Source organism: Diadema antillarum, unplaced genomic scaffold, assembly GCF_040938485.1.
Source record: "Diadema antillarum isolate AM-2024a unplaced genomic scaffold, OU_Dant_1.0 seq00000718_RagTag, whole genome shotgun sequence".
Classification (NCBI taxonomy): Eukaryota; Metazoa; Echinodermata; class Echinoidea; order Diadematoida; family Diadematidae; genus Diadema; species Diadema antillarum.
In genome coordinates this window covers 1,270,017-1,288,090 of record NW_027271622.1, presented here as the reverse complement: position 1 = coordinate 1,288,090, position 18,074 = coordinate 1,270,017, and positions in this window count along the sequence as shown.

Genomic DNA, 18,074 nt, shown 5'->3' with positions numbered 1-18,074 from the left:
AGCACTGCGGGCGACCCAATAAACGAGCTTTTGGTTATTTGTGGATGGTAGGCCAAAAAGAGAAAGAAAAGAAAAGATGTCTGTTAGGATACCTTGGAGGAAGAAGGGACTATGGTTACGAGATGTAGAGTACCAAAGGCAGAATAAAAGAAAAAGACAAACAAAAGTGTGCATATAGACACACGAAAATATGCATACTACGAGATATCGCACCTCGTTCTGTGTTTTGTGTGTCAGTATAGGGTGGAAGTATTCAATACACACGTGTGGACTTCTTATACTCATTGAAACAAAAATACATGAACATTCAAATACATGAACCAGGTGTGCAAAAAAAAATGGCACACCTTGTCACACAAAGTCGCTCCTACAGAATAATAATCGGGTGCTGTTCGTTATTCCGAAGGTTCGCTATTCCGAAGGTTCGTTAATCCGAAACACACAAATTCTCTATACCTAGTGGTTCGTTAATCCGAAAATGAAAAAGGGTTCGTTAATCCGAACATTTGTGGCGTTATTCCGAAGGTTCGTTATTCCGAAGATTTGTTGATCCGAAAATGAAATTCGGAATAACGAACCTTCGGAATAACGAATCTTCGGACTGAAGAGCCTTCGGAATAACGAACCTTCGGAATAACGAGCTGTAACCTAATAATCATGACAAGAATAAAAACGAAGGGAACAAAGCAACAGATGAAACATTGCGAAAGGTTCACTGAAGTGAGAACAAAAGGCACTTCTCTCTTTAATCTGAAGTAAGAAAAAAAAATCAAATATGTTGATTAATAAAGTTTGTGTTCCTGATCTTAAAAAAAAGTTTATTGATAAATATATACGTTTGTCAATAAACTTTAGATGATAAGAATTTACGTGCGGAGAGCAGACGAGACAAATTTGTTTAATTTAGAGAAAATCCCTCGGTGAAATAATTCTAAATTTCTGTATTATTTTCAACCGAAAAAGAAAACAATCGGCATTCAGAACCGAAACACTAAGTCGGTCTGATCCCGCATTGCGTTCATTTACGTAGGCCCTACTTACAATTTACACATATAGAGTATCCACATGATAAGTTTATTTTGGGGGATGATAACTGAAGCCGTTATTAATATATAAACGCTCCCTTATTCTGTTTCCGAAATTAGTACAGACGTGAGAGATGCAGACACTTTGGAGGTGACGTGAGACGGAACAAAATAATGTTGAAATAAAAAAAGGAAGATAGAGAGGGATAATCAGAGAGAAAACAAGAGAAGGAGAGAGATGAGGATGATGCTGATCTAGTCACGATATTTTTCAAGTTTATTAATCTTTATTTTTGGTAGGGTGGGTGTCCATCATCCCCCTCCCCCATATCCACAAGTATTCCATGCCATGGCTTTGTAGTTACGATTGCTCAGTGTTTTTTTTTTTGTTGCTCGTCGGTAATCTTTCTTTGCCAGCTTCAATGTCCAAAACAATTCTTCAGCATGACCATTTATTTGACGTCAGTTTCTTGTGGATGATTCGCCTGCTGGATATTTGATCACGAATTCAATATAGAGGGGGAGAGTTATTTTCATCATGACCTTCGCAAGACAAACCAAGGAATGTCTTTGTTTCTAATCGAATTGGTTATAAATGCTGCGACTTTGCCCTTTACTACCGTCGCACAGATCAGTAACAAAGTCATGTTTGCGTACATGAATGAGTATCCCATCACCGTCGAAGTCTTACAAAATTGCCAAGTAATGTTGGTTTTGTTGTTTAGGACAGATTTTGATTTCATAAATCTTTAATAATTGCTCGACTTTATTCTGAGAAATCTGTTTCAAAAACTTCAAGGAAATCGAAAACCATGCTGTAAAAAAAGAATGAGAAAATCAGATTCAGACAAAAAGATCTAAGTGTGGCCGAGCGTATGTGAAACAGATTCTTTAAACATTGTTCAATGGAATCGCCGTGCATTAAGTTCGTGTTAAAGAAAGAAGTAACACTTAGGTTATACTTTTACTGGATCATAACTTCCTATATTTCAAGTTGATTGATATAGGGCCTACACGCGCGGTATTATGAAGTGCGAAGTGATTGCGGTCAATCCTCTCTATACAGATTATTGTAATCGGTTTTCAGGCTCTTTTTGCCGCATCACAAGCACACACATGCAAGCAAAAGAAGAAGAAAAGAAAAGAGATAAGCGCAAATGTCTTTCATGAACCCCATCTTGGAAAATGAGTTATAAAAGTATGGCGATGTATTGCAGTCTGATGCGCTCTCGCATCGACAAAAATGAAGGCTTCATGATATCTTGATGAATCGTCGGATTACATTTGCATTAGATCAATTTCTCAACGTGAGACGGGGACACGATCGCCAATCTCCGCTTCGGGAAAAGATATTTCGCGACCTGATAACACGTAGTATAGTCTCTTCGGGGAGCGAGAAGAGAACGCACAGATATTGATAAAAAGAAAATAAAGTGGAACAAATTTACTGCCATTGGCGGGCTTAAATGTTTATCACCTCCACGTCTCGCCTGAGATAGGAGCGTATCGGCATAGGGACACGTACCAGCTGCGATTTTTAACGATAGGTAATGAACGAGCGTCTCACGGAGCAAGACATGTGTAGATCCCTTCAGTGTCTTATAAACACACAGGATGCTCCAGCCAACTTCTCTCAAACCTCCGAGCTATGTAAGTTGGTGTCTCATGTATTCAACTCTACGGTTAATAGTAATTAGGGCTTGACAAACTGAGTTGATCGAGTGTTTACCGTGGACCCAACCGTATGATGTGTCTGATACGTATAATCTCTCTATATAAGGTGCTCTGGAAAAACAACAACAAACAGATAAATCAAAGTAGCCTGATGATGGAAAAATAGATTGTAAATGACAAGGTCTACAAGATCCATTAATAGTTTCAACTGCATCTCTATTTTCAGCAGTATCTATATATCATTAGTTCATGGAATCAGGGTAAAGTATTTGTATTTTATAGTTGCAGACCGAAATAGTGCATAAGCCATTTATTTATTATTTACAAAAAAAAACAAACAGAAAAAAAACATGAAAAACAACAGAGCAAGACAAACATTAAAACAACGACCGTAATGTACCCTTGAGCTTTATTTCATGAAAATGCATGCTATCAATTTCCCTGTCATTTTACTTTAATTGATTCTTAGCGGTTACAAAATCTATCGCGGGCAAACAATATAATGTAGATATGATTGCTTTATTGATTGCTTCAAATCTCACCGCAGACATAGTACAGATACATTTTTCATTAAAATGGATACTTTTCCCTGTTTTTCTTTCTTTTTTATTTCTTTTTGTCAGAGTTTGATTATTTGTTGTTGTATTGTTATCATTTTTTTTTAACTGCGGTCAATTTTTTTTTCTTGAGTCTCACTCTTGTCAAGTGAATATGGATCAACCTGTGTCAAGTTTTCTCAACTTGGCCCAACACCTGCCGATGCAGATTAAACCATCGTTTCGACGAAAGCAAACACGGCCAGGCGATTAACTTTCACCGAGTCTCCAGGTGCTGAATCTGTCGGAATAATAATGACCAAATGCGAGTGTCTTAACGCGTCTCCGATTTTACCAGTCACAGGGAAAAAAAGAGAAAGATAAAAAGATAAAAAAGGTAAGAAAGAAACTAAATAAAGAACATTACAAGAAAACATCAAGCAAACAATGAATAGAGAGAAGCCGTATTAAAGAGAACAAGCAAGGTGACAGGGGTTCCGATAGCATTTTATAAATCTACTTCTCTCTCTCTCTCTCTCTCTCTCTCCCTCTCTCTCTCTCTCTCTCTCCACACATCACATGAATGCATTCACTCATACGTCTATGTAATATAGATGTAGAGATACAGATATATATGGATACAAATATAATGATGTTAGATATAGATATGAAGAGATATAATATAATATATATTGATATAGTTTGATGCAAATAGAACGTTACTGATTAAGAGATAAAAACTGAAGTAGATATTCTCATACCATTGCATGATAATTAAAGTACCTCTTTTTTTAACAGCTCCGCTTTTTTAGGTTTGTTGTACTCTTTTTCTTTCTTTTTTTTGCTTCCGTCTTTATCGCTTGCCGTTCCACTGTTTGTTTTGTGTGTTTGTTGTTGTTGTTTTTCACTGTACTCTTTATGATTGTGTTCTCTGCCCATTTTGTTTCTTACCAATATTTTCGGCTTGACATCCTAAGTCTGTAGTTCCTGTCCAGTCTCCCCCTGCTAATTTCATCCACGTTATTTCATGGCGTGGACTTCTGAATTCAAACCAAACCTTTGTCGGCAGGTGCGTGGAAAGTCGCGTGTCTGTAATAACGCAATCATAACCAAGGTCGTTACGAACGAAGTGTCATGCGGATTCCTATATAGGACGAAGCGTGTATGGACGGTGGACAATGACAAATAATTTCCTCTATCCAACAGACTAGGCCATAGCATGTTATATATAGGCTAGTATCTATCCATTGTAGGCCACCGGATATCGTTCCTTTATGTATTTGTGTGCGTGTGTGTATGTGTGTGTGAGGGAGCGAGCGAGTGTGTCGCTATGTGTGCTTGCGTTTGTGTGTTTGTATAGTGTGTACGTACATCGGTTCGTTTTTTAACCATTCGGTGATGTATCGGTACTATAGCACTGTAAAAAAAAAACAATAACAAAGAAGAAAACTTTTTGTTTGAGGCTAAATGATGATTTAGTGGATATTCGTTTCGAATGGTACAATAATGGTAATAGAAATCAACTGCCGTTATACTTCAGTCCCAATATGACACAGTTAGTTGCAATGCGGAAATTAAAATGATATTGGATAGACGGTGGAAGTTAACATCTTTTGCACTACCTTTTGGGATTCACCAACAGGATTCTACAGTATAACCACAACCGTCTCAGATAACGCGCAAAACACAATAATAGCCATTAGAAGTCATCAAAAAATCATCGTCATTATCATCATTGCTTGCTATAACAGTATTAGAAAAAAATAGCAGTCTTAGTATGCAAAAGTCATTTTAATACCATAAACCTTGTAAAACGAATTAGCATTCATTATCACCACTGGTTGATATGAATAGAGCTTTACAACGATGAATAATGATTGGTAAAGTTAAAATGATACTGCTAATATTTTGTTACTGTGATTAACGTATATTTTTTTACTACTTACATGAATCGATGTATGTCTATTATCTTTGAATAGACTGATGACCTTAATACGTTAGTCTGTTTCTTTCCTTTGCTTTTCTATACTTTTTTTTTTAGCTTTCCCGGCTGTGTAGGCCTATATATCTTACTATCGAAACTTATTTTCAAATTGCCATAGTTACAATTACCAAAGTCATCTAGTATCCGCTTCCCTTATATTTTTCTGCTTCATTTAGCGTTGAAATCGTCTTCACGCGATGTTTTCTTTTTTTAACTTCGCATACGTGTCCCTCTATTTCTGCAATAACGATGTATCGTTTTATCTTTGAGGCATTGCATCTTAAAAAGAAGGAAAATGAAAAAGAAAAAAAGAAGAATTGGTGTTACGTGGAATAGGATAATCACGATGATGATGTGACAACAACAACAACAACAACAACACGATGATGATGTGACAAAAGTAGAAGTAGATTTAATGAGAAAGTGGAAATAGTAATCATTATAGTACCATTCTTTAAAAAGAATTTTCATCATTACGCAATTCAATTTAGGGGCATGATAAGGATCGGAGTAAACTACGTCAAAGCGAGTGCCATGGTAGTATGAACGAAAAAAAAAATCCAGACGAGAATAGGAATTGTGCAAAATAGATTTAAAAAAAGAATCATTATTAGAAACAACAGGTGAATGTAACAGACTTCCACTATGCGATATCCCAAGCGGGCAAGAAAAATGATATTATTTCAATGTTATTCTAGACAGAATAAAGGATTTATAATATTTCATAATAACGAACTGACATGGTATCTCCCGTGTTTGTTTCTACTCCAACTACTAAGAAGATCATGTCCAATAAATGCAGAGGCAATAAATGTCATCATAAACAAATTTGTACCAGTTGTACCAAGCACAACGGCAAACTAAAAGGTCACGGTTTATTACATGTTCCCTGGTAACCTTAACCCTTAAGTTACGGAACCAGGATGCGCCTGCGTTGAATTTATCAGGAATAATCGTAGCTTGGAGATAGCAGTGGTTAATTTTGCTACACAATGCTATGATATATATATTATGGAACACAGTTGCTATATATTCATTAATCATACCTGTCATGTGTTTTTCTTTTCTTTGTGGCCTACGAATAAACGAAATACAAGCCATAATCAAGATACCATATGTCTTCCGTGCACGGCACAACTCTTAATGTTATTAGAATTGATTTCTTCGAGCAAAATTCATTCTGACGCTGGTACAATAGGCCCGCCCCGCCCTCTCCCCCCCCCCCCCCTAAACTTAGCACTACCGTCACCATCATCACTGTACCGCAAGCATCTCTCACGTCGCACCACGATGTCGCAGGTGATATGTTTGAAGGAGCTAATTTGGACAGGTTTATTGGTTCGGAAAATGGTGACGTCTCGCCAGGGAGTAATTAAAGTCACGGAGCCCTCAAACCATGAAAGTGTAAGTCATTAACACGTCTTCTGCCCTACTGTGTCCTTTTCTTCTCCCCGTGGCGGGCAGAAGAACAAGCGGTCCTGTCGCTGTGGGGGGAATCTGCAGCTAATAAACAAATCACCATTTTGACCAGATATTGGTATAGATAAAGATTCGGGAGAGGCGGTGGGGGATAATGCTTCGGTCAAGCAAGGGGACTATGAAATATTAAATTTACACCTTTCAAAATATCACATTAATGCAAAATTAGTCTACGTTTGACATTTTCATTCCTACTGGTATTCATTCCCTGGTAGACTTTCCACCCCCTCGTACCCAAAGAGTGTCAACTCTAGCAAAAAAATTGTTCAGATATTTTTCTTGACGCCTCATGTTATCTAGAATCAAAACTTTTGTTCTTTTTTCTAGTCATCGCCATATCACTACATATACGTTTATGCATCAAACTGTATGGTGGCACTATCAAGACAATTTGTCAGTCAAAAATAACAGCAAACAAAACAACCCTCAAAAACAAACAAACAAGCAATCACACGAAAGAAAATGTGTTTTCTTGGGATCATCTATTCACAATGATTGATGCTCTTAGATCGAGCGTGTCGCCTTGAAAGAAAAAATGTCAACGTCCGTAATAAAGACTACATCTCGTGAGCCCGTCGATTCAGCCGTCTTTCCGCCACTTCATCACTATGTTATAAAGACATTAATTGTCTCACTAACAACTGAAATGCAAAAACTAGAAGATTGTGAATTATTCATAATCTTCTATATTTACATGTCAGTAGTTCCTAGATGTCTGAGTGTATGAATCAATATTGCATTTCTTTGTTGGACCCTGTTCCATGTGCTGCGGCTTTCATTAAGATATTGGCAAAATTTATGTCGTAACTGAAGCAGCTGTTTTGCATTCCTTTCTTTTTTTCTCTCTTTTTTTTTTTTGGTGTAAATACGAATTCACAGAAGAATATTACATTGTGGTTTGCGTACACAGTCATTAGTTATTTTGATATGAATCAACAAAATGTAACATATTTATTTTCGAGCAATCGTGAAATGCATCATTAATAAGTTTCTGAAAAAAAAGGCAAGTGCCCCTTAATGGCAAAAACCTTGTCTGTATTTCATTTTGTTTTAGATTAGAATGTGACACGCTGATAATGTGTGAAAATGTGACTAAAGCGCTGACTTTTTGTGGTTTTCACAATTCAACTATGTTTGTGCTGCGAAGTCTGAAAAGTAGATTCGGATATAGAACATGGCTCCGTGGGTTTAACTCCCTGGTCCACATACTTATGTGAACTAAATACCACATCATTACATTCATACTCAGATATCTACCCCGTAAAGTAGACAGTAGACATCTCTCCTTCTCTCTATCTGCACATCCATCTATCTATTCATCTCTCTATCTACACATCCATCTATCTATTCATCTCTCTATCTACACATCCATCTATCTATTTATCTCTCTATCTGCACATCCATCTATCTATTCATCTCTCTATCTGCACATCCATCTATCTATTCATCTCTCTATCTACACATCCATCTATCTATTCATCTCTCTATCTACACATCCATCTATCTATTCATCTCTCTATCTGCACATCCATCTATCTATTCATCTCTCTATCTGCACATCCATCTATCTATTCATCTCTCTATCTACACATCCATCTATCTATTCATCTCTTTATCTGCACATCCATCTATCTATTAATCTCTCTATCTACACATCCATCTATCTATTCATCTCTCTATCTACACATCCATCTATCTATTCATCTCTTTATCTGCACATCCATCTATCTATTCATCTCTCTATCTACACATTCATCTATCTATTCATCTCTCTATCTGCACATCCATCTATCTATCCATCTCTCTATCTGCACATCCATCCAGCTATTCATCTCTCTATCTGCACATCCATCTATCTATTCATCTCTCTATCTGCACATCCATCTATCTATCCATCTCTCTATCTGCATATCCATCTATCTATTCATCTCTCTATCTGCACATCCATCCAGCTATTCATCTCTCTATCTACACATCCATCTATCCATTCATGTCTCTATCTACACATCCATCTATCTATTCATATCTCTATCTACACATCCATCTATCTACACATCCATCTATCTATTTATCCTCCTCGTATCTCTCTCTCTCTTTCTATCTACCTATCCATCTCTCAATATATCGTGTATATACAATATATATATATATATATACATATATATATATATAGATAGATAGATAGATAGATGGATAGATAAATAGATGGATGTATACATTCCTCGTATCTCTCTCTCTCTCTTTCTATCTCCTTTTCTATATCATCTATCATCCGTCATCTCTCTCTCCCTATCTTCCTATCTATCCATCTTCCCTCTGTCTCTCTGAGGCTGGATCGGAGGTTTGTTAGGAAGTTAGATGTGTAAGTCATTTGTACGATGATAAAGCGCTGATAAGTTTGAGCCGTGGCACGTGAATCCTAAAATGCCATGTTTCAACGCATTTTGGATAAATCGCGGACAGCTTCGCAGTTAGAAAGCGCTTCTACCTTTAAGCTGTGTGTGAGTAGACGACCTGGCAGGTTTGAACAGGGATTTTTTTCTAGTATTGAAGAGAAAGAGTTTCGAGTAATCTGTTTTTCTTCTTAAAACAAAAAAGAAGAAGAAGAGAGACAATTAAAACAAAACATCACGAAATGATAAATTGTCTTCACCCAACTGACGCTTTATTGTTGTTAAGGCTATCAAGTTCAGGCTATCAATATTCTTTAGTTTCTTTACTTTTCAGTTATTGCTGAAAGTTTGTCGGTCATACTTCTTCTTTTTCTTTGGGGGGGGGGGGAGGTGGTTCAAACATAAAAATAAATGTCTAATTCTACCCTTTCTTTGTAAAGCTGCAGATTGTGACCTCAACGAACACAAACCCTTTGCGCGCAAAGTCCACTCACAACGTTATATTAACGAAGCGAGCAGCCGCAGCTAGCCACAGTTCTGGCACCGCCTTTTTTGTAATTATCAGTCTCAGATTAAGAATTACCAGTAGAAAGCCGGACAGGATTTCGGCTGGCGCCGGAAGGATTCATTCCGCTTGGATTATTAAGAGTTCCCAGAAATTCCATCATAGCATTTACTTCGTAATGATTCCATTTGTGAAATTCTCCTCTTAATGCTACAGACTAGAACGCGCCACGTTTTCGGAACTCCCCCCCCCTTTTTTTTTCTGTGATGTGTTGTGTTATGTTGTGTTGTGTTTCGTTTTGTTTTTGAATGATAGTTTTAACAATACTAGGGACAGGACATTCAGCAGCTCATGTGGAAATTTGCCAACAATAAACAAAAACGTTTTTTTTTCCTATTTCAAACCAATTTTGGATGTTGTTATTTGGACAGCGTGTAATAAAACTATCAAACATTCGATCATCTATTCAGTGAATGTTCTTGTTATCAGCTCAATCACGCAATCCGCCTATATAGGTTTGTCGGCAATGTACTGTAGGCAACGTAATGTCGGTAATGGTCACATTAATGATGAAGCATGGACACAGCATGTCTACAAAATAAGAATAGCCAAATACATTGTATTTCATATTCGATGAGAATGGTATCACATAAAACTACTTTCTCTCTCTCTCTCTCTCTCTCTCTCCCTCTCTACTTTTTCTTGTTTGGCCTTTTTTGTTTTGTTTTGAAGGTCTGATTCACACCGCGTTTTCTTGTAGACGAAATATACGAACATGAAACGGGAATATATAGATGTATTTTTTTCACTGTAATGTTGCAGAAAAATAGTTGATTGATGTTGCACAGTACTCTTGACTTAACCCACTGCTTATCAAAAGAAGACACCCATGATGAGTTATGAGTTTTCTTCAATTTGTCTGTTCTCTATGCAAATGAAATTTTTGTAAGATCGCAACTGCTTATCTGCATTTCAACAATCCTTCTACCTACTACCTACCTACCTACCTACCTACTATCTATCGACCTGGCACTACCTATACCCTATAGTCAGCATAAGTTTGAGATACGAACTTCAAGGCTATACGATGATAAGGGTATTAGAAATGACCTGTAGTATCATCGGATATCAACTTACGTAAGGTTAGGGGAGAACGGGGTACGGTGCTGTATGAAACCCGATAATGTCACCAAACAAACCGTCGTCGCAAAAGAAGACTCGTCCTACGATTGCAATCGTGTAACCACTCTTTTTTATTTATAAGAACGCTTTTGTCAGCACGACTCGAAAAGAAGGGACTTTTCTAGCAGGATGTATCGCGTTACTGCCTGACTTTCTGACAAAGATGTATGATGGGTGAAAGCGCGCGAACGTATCGTATGCGGCGCGGGGCAAATAGCTGCAAAGCAACAGACAATGCTATACGAATAGTACCGTACACGTCCTGTATTCCCGTGACCATGGGAGAACCACTTTAGAGTACCACCCTAAAAGGTCAAGTGGAGGCGAGAGAGATTTGCGCCATTTTAGCGTGTTGTCTGTCATTCCCAGCGAAGAGCTTCCAAATATTATCTGCAATCAGCAGCTCCTTCAAGAGAGGGTCTGTCCTCAAACATCTCTTGAAACTGAGTTTCATCTTTTTTTTCTTGTCGCCGCCGTCTACGTCTATACGCCTCCCTCCATCTCCCCCCCCCCCATATCTCTGCTTCTCTTTCCTTTTGCTTCTTCCGTTCGTTCTTCCCGTCACTGTTACTAATGGAGCGAAGTTCCAAATTCAAATACACACGCACATTCGTGGATAGATCGCCGTCGAAACATAATGCAGACTCCGAAGCAGTGATTCACGTGAACATGTTAAAAGCCATTTGGGTGGTCGAGACGCGGTTAAAGGCGACACTCCAGCTTTGTCCAAGACACTCCAGCTTTGTCTTGGACGGAAAGAGGGTAAATGTTTATTAGGAGCCATAGAAATGTTATGAGACGACTGTTGATTCAAGCAGTTTGAGTATTCATCCTTGGTTTAAAATGCAAAGTTGGAAAGAAGAAATTTTGGGAATGCATCATCTGCGTCAATAAAAACAAAGACTTAGAGACTTAAGATAGTCAAGAGTGGTATAAACAGCTAACGGACACTTCGTGGCAGGCAGCTCGTGTACAAAATGGCAATAAAATCAAATTCGTAAAATGTTCATTGCAGCTGATTGACAAATTGCCTTACATGGACGTAAATAAGCGCTGAATTGATCAGTGTTTCAGTAGTAGCCATGATAAAATAAAAAAAAAATCATGGGCGTACATACTCGGGCAGGATTCGAACCTAGAACCTCCTGATCTCCGGACAGGCGTCATCTCCACTAGACCACCGAGCTTCCGCCCGACAGCAAGTGTTGATTCTAATTCTTATAGCATTCAGCGGGTACAGCGTACTCATTCAAATTCATGAAATTCTTCCGTCGAGATGTTTTCATTGCAACTGATTGACAAATTGCCTATATCGACGTAAATAAAATTAAAAACATTAAAATCAAAACAAAACTACTAAAACACTGGTCAATTCAGTGCTTATTTACGTCGGTAAAGGGCAAGTTGTCTATCAGTTGCAAAAAAAAAATGACAATAGTACATTTTTCGTTAATTCAGTGAGGGTAGTATATTTTCTATGTAAAATTGCGACTTTTACCCTAAAGATATGTGTTTATCAACCACGCGATGTTTGTGTGTGTGTGTGTGGTTTTGTTTGTTTTTTTTTTTTTGGGGGGGGGGGGTTGCATTGTAGAATATCATTTTAGTCATTGTCAAGGCCTATGATTCATGACGTTTGCAACAAAATTATGCATAACGTTTTCGGAGGTTCGGTATTATTACTGCAGTATTATGACAACAATTCAGTGACAAACCCTCAAGTATACTGATATACCGTGTAAGGATGAGTTTTGCTTTGCATAACGGTAAATATAGTATCGGAATGTGCGTTTAACAATGATATTTCTATAGAAAGGCGAATTTGAGGCCACTTTCACTTCCCTTGTTCGACCTCGTTTTCGGCCAAAATGGGAGTCAGCGATCAGCACCCTGGTACACCAAACAAAAAAAAAAATGTGTTTCACATAACAAAAAGAAAAACGAATCTTTCAGCAATGAATGCTTTTGTAAAAGAATGCGTAGGAGCGTACTGTAGATTTGTGTCCTGCGTCTAACTTGGCTTTAGAGTGGAATGTGCGATTGGGTGGGACAGGTAATCGAATGACCATTATTTTAAAATAACGAGACTGTATCATATCTAGAATTAACGCAGACACACGCCGACCAGCCAAAATGTTTTCCCCCATATACAAGACGTGTAAACTTTAAGAAGAAATAAAGAGGGAATACAGAATCCTTATATTGACAGATGAAATTTAGAAGAGCAAGTGGCAGTGCCTCTGAAGAAGTTTCTTTTTGTATTTCCTTGTTGTCATTCTTTATTTTGTTAAAGTATGCAGAGTTTAGAAGCAGCATTATTATCATTGCACAACCCACGGTTGTTGTTTTTTTTTGTGTGTATGTATTATGTTTCGTGCGCGTTTGAGATCGTATGGATGTGTGTTCGGTTGTTTAAGAGGGTACCTGTGTTTGTGTTTCTGTTTACACTGAGGAAGAGGGAGACAAAAATAGATTTGAATGTGATATCTATGATTATCTTTTCAAACTTTTTGTGGTCTTTCCATATACTTCTTCCGTATTGTTCTTTATATGATTCCTTTTATCGTCCTTTCAGTGTGGGATTTCCTTTTCTTACTGTTGTTTTCCTTTAGTTCTTTTCCTCATTCTTCTTCTTCTAAGTACTTTCCCGCCTTTGACTAAACTTTCTTTTCATCATGATCATCACCATTGGACATGGTTAACATCATCTGCTTCTCTACTGTCTGTCTATCCCAATTTTTTCTGCCATTTCGCGTCTTTTGGGGGGATTGTTTAAGTAGTCGTAATAAATGGAAACACTGTTACACATAGAGATGGGAAATATATCTAATGATATTCAGGACTTGGAAATGCCATTGTCCATCTGGCCGAAGAGAATGTGATAAGCCAGGGACAAGTCATCTGACGACTTCAAGTGGTGAACTCAGCGCTCGCGCAACCAGATAGGCTATACCTTTCCCTGTGGGAATGGAAATATCTTTGAGGTATTAGTTTACGGGGACATTTCCCATTGCCTGAATTATAATCCCTATCATGTTGTTGATCACGCAGTGTGATTGTTGTTGCCGCTTTACTTGTTTATTATTTGGCTTAGAAATTAAACCACTTGTTTGCCAAATCAAGAAACTACACTGTATCTGAGATAAACAGGAGAAGGTGTGTAGGCTTATTTTTTTTTAATTCAAACTTTCAAAGAAAAGTAATGAAATCAAGTTGTCAGCTGTACCTGCTGTCATCAAGGGTCAACAAAGAGTGATATGAGTTTTCACGCTTTTGAAACTTGTTCCAAAATTGAATTTGTTACTTATCAGAAGGCACGTTTACTTCTGTGCAATATTACTCTTACTCATCTCAAAATATCTCATGGTCTCTCTAAAAAGTGATAAAGTGTACTGGCAATAGTGTTAGTTTCGAAATCCGATTCGATACTAAATCAAAGCTCGATAATAATAGAAGATCGTCGATAGAATGTAAATTGTTGGAAACGCAGATGACATTCTCAATTGTACACTGTTGAAAAACGGGAACTAAAAACAACACTGAAACACACACAAATATTAAAAACAGAAATCAAAATATTCCGTAGACTTGGCAACTGTTCTCCATAGAAATCCATGTTCTAGATCGTGAATTATAATCATTTTCTTTTTCTTAGTATTCGTTGTGTTTCGTCATTTGTTAAGAGAAACACGCGCGCGCACGGTGGCGGGAATCCGATCGTCGAGCAGACGACAGCCTGTCGGGTTTCGAATGTCGCCAGCGGTGGGTTCAGCTGCCAGCTGCCGCCTATTGTTAGCAGTCAAAACAAACAGACATGGACGGCGCGCATCATTCGATACCATCCCACATCGATCACCACGCGTCGATGCGGAAGTCACGATTATGCGTTTATAACTAGCGCGCTATGGAACGCCCCTTGTTGTTGTTTATGGTATTTTTTTCTTCTTCTTCACTTTCTTTTTAAATTGTGCAAAAGTCGTCATGTCACTAAAAATAACTTTTAATAACCATTATTGTTCATGCTTTTTATTCTCATGGGCTTTTTAACTTTCGTTTTGTTTGTATAAAAGGTGATTGGAGAAGGAATAATGCTGACATTTAAGTTCTTTTCTTCTTCCTCATCAGCCGCTCATGGAAGTCCAGTCGTTCAAAGTCAGTATATCTAAATAAAGATACTACGTATTTCCGTATATTCATCACAGGCCAAAATCAATGGAAATTGTCAAAATGAAAATCATTGTGGCCATATTCAACGATTTCTTGCCACTTGTTACAGACATGTGTTTCGTCGCACTTTATCACATGCCTTTATTTCACTCATATTTTAGCTACATTTTATAGCTTCGTGGTGTGGAGTCAGAATAAAGAATGATAAGTCGTACAGTAACAACAGTATCATCTTTCATGTCTTTTAAGGGGAGGAAAAAGAAATACTCACATGTACTCAAGGACAAGCACATTGGATCATAATATTACCGTATATTTTTGGTTGAGACCTATAATTTAGTTCAAAATTTCAAACTAATTGATGACGCTAGATGCAACACATAAGATCCATGCAAACCATCAGAAATTATGAATTTTAAAAAGAAAAGTGTAGAAGACACTCTATACCTTATTTATTACCTTTTTAAGTATGCATTTTCAAGATTGTTCATATCAGAACATTTTATTATGATATTGTGTGCCATATTTCTTTCAGAAAAAACGAAAGCACACATTAGTTGTTTTAAAAGCATTTAACACTGTTGCTTTCTTTGTTTTTTATAACTAGATTTTCTTATGATTTAGATTTTGAGAAAATTAGGACTAACTCTTTCATGAACGTAAAACATGTAGCCTGATTGCACTTCACTATTTTGTTGTGTTCACTCTAAACGCAATTATTCTGCACGCAGTCTTCCATTAAGATTCAATTTGCATCCATTGATTTGACCTTCGAACAGAGATGATGTTAGTGTGCGTGGATCAGATCGTCACGTTTTTAATGCATAACTACAGTGGTATATTTTTGACATGCCACTCATTCTTTATAGTAAAGCCGCAGCGCGGCCTCTGCAGTGCAAATACTGGTTCTACACGAGGACCCTATCATTAGCATAAGAACATATATTTCCAGGTACTCATTATACAGCATGTTTAAACAAAAAAGTGTATGTGTGGATGAGGATGGGCTGGGGCAAGGACTTTGTTCACGGAGTCAAGTGTCGAGCAAGTTTAGCATCTTGGATCGTTTGTTTAAGCCTTATCGACAGTATCACTGTGCCCTATCTCACCCCCTTCTCCCCATAACCCCCCTCTCTACCATATCCCCCTCTTTCTCTCGTCCCCCCCCCCGTCCCATCCTACCTTTTTATTTAACTAATGAAAGAAAAAAATGAAAGAAACTATTGAAAGTAACTAAAACATATTTTGTTTGGGTTACTACTTACAATGATCTCATGGAAATCACGTGTGTTGGAAAAAGAACTACTTGTAATTTCTTGACCAAAATTTAAATTGACTTTGATGGTCATTGACATAACATTGCTGAACCATATATTCCACCATGATATTATGTATGCATGTACATATATATATATATATATATCTATATATATATATATATATATATATATATATATATATATGTATATGTATATATATATATACATATATATATATATATATATATATTTTATTATTATTATTATATACTGTTTATTACATGTGTATGTTATATATGATTCAAGGTTTTACCTCACCCATCCCCCCCCCCTTTCGTAATACCGGAACTGACCAGTGTCCAGCTCCCTGGCAGGCTGTATGTTGGGCTCTTACAGTCCTATTTCATTAAATTCGATCATTTTTGGCAGCGAAAGATTCTCTGCGCTTTTTCTGTCCCCCGTCCTCCTATGAAATACATCTCATCTCGCATGCAACTCGATACGGAAGGCATCCATTATTTATATCCATGGAACGGCACAGACTAATTTCAGGTCTCCGAAACGGGGAAGGGTGATACCCCCATGCAACTTATATAGCGGACGTGCATTCAGTCCGTCCGGCGAACTTGATGAGGAATTCGGGATAGTTTATGCCGCAACGGTATTCATTTCTCGCACGGTATGTTTGAGAAATGCGCCATTCTCTTTGCCCCTTTTTAGTCAAACACGGCGCTACTTCCTCGTGTATTTTACCACACACTCCCCCCCCCCCTTCCCTTCCCCGCTCCAATCCACCATCACTGCGCTGTCCCTTTGCGTTTTAGGTCGTATCGAGTGTCCGAACGTGATTACAGATGGCTGCAACGTTACTGGTGCTGTGTAACTCCGGGGTACGTTAGCCTTTTGAATTATTAGTTTTACATCGACGTCAAAAAGACCATTGCGGAATGTAATGAAAGTTTCATTGATATATTAGGAGAAAGTGAGTCCTACAGTAGGAAGTAAGTGAATGTTATAAGCACGTGTAAGATAAAATACTTGCAAATAAGTTATCAAACATTACGGTTAGCCTCAACGCTAGGCCATTTCAGCACACCGAATAGATTTACGGATTGACCCTGTTATTATAATCCGTATCATTGTTAACCTTTTTGCCGGCATGAAAGGTGTGTGTGTGTGTGGGGGGGGGGGGGGGGAGGGAGTAATCATTAAACCATGACCCAATCTACCACAAATGCTTCCCACACCCTTCCACACTAAACAAACACACAAATAAACAAACAAATAGATTTAAAAAAAAGGTTTCGCGGCTCCTGCCAAATGGCAACCTACACGATTAATTAGAACCCCAGATACAAATTCTGTAGGTATAGACATTATGACGGATGCAGGCAAAAAATAATTATAATGTAAATAAATGAATCAGCAAATGCAAGGGAAAGAGAGAGAAACAATCCAGCCTATATAGAGTGACTGAATGGTACGTCATATCTAAAGAGGAAAGAAAACCTGCTTCAACCAAGAAGGTGATTACAGTAATGCACGATGAATCGAGTACACATGAATGAAGTACCAAGAGGAGGGTCATCGGTACGATCGTGCCTGTGGGCCATTTCATTCTCAAATTGCTCTTTTTAAAAACTCCTATTGCGTCTTTTGTCTCTCCGTCGGATCATTCAGATTTCCCCCTTCCGTCATCCCCCATTCCTTCCCTTTATCCTTCTCTTGGTCTTTTTTTTTTCTTCCACCCCGAGGATGGAGGGAGGGGGTAGATAACCATCGTGATCTAGATCATTTTGTTCCTTAGTCCCACTTATTGACTTTTTGAGAGTGTGGTTTCCGATCTGACTGCCATGTGTAGTGACATTGC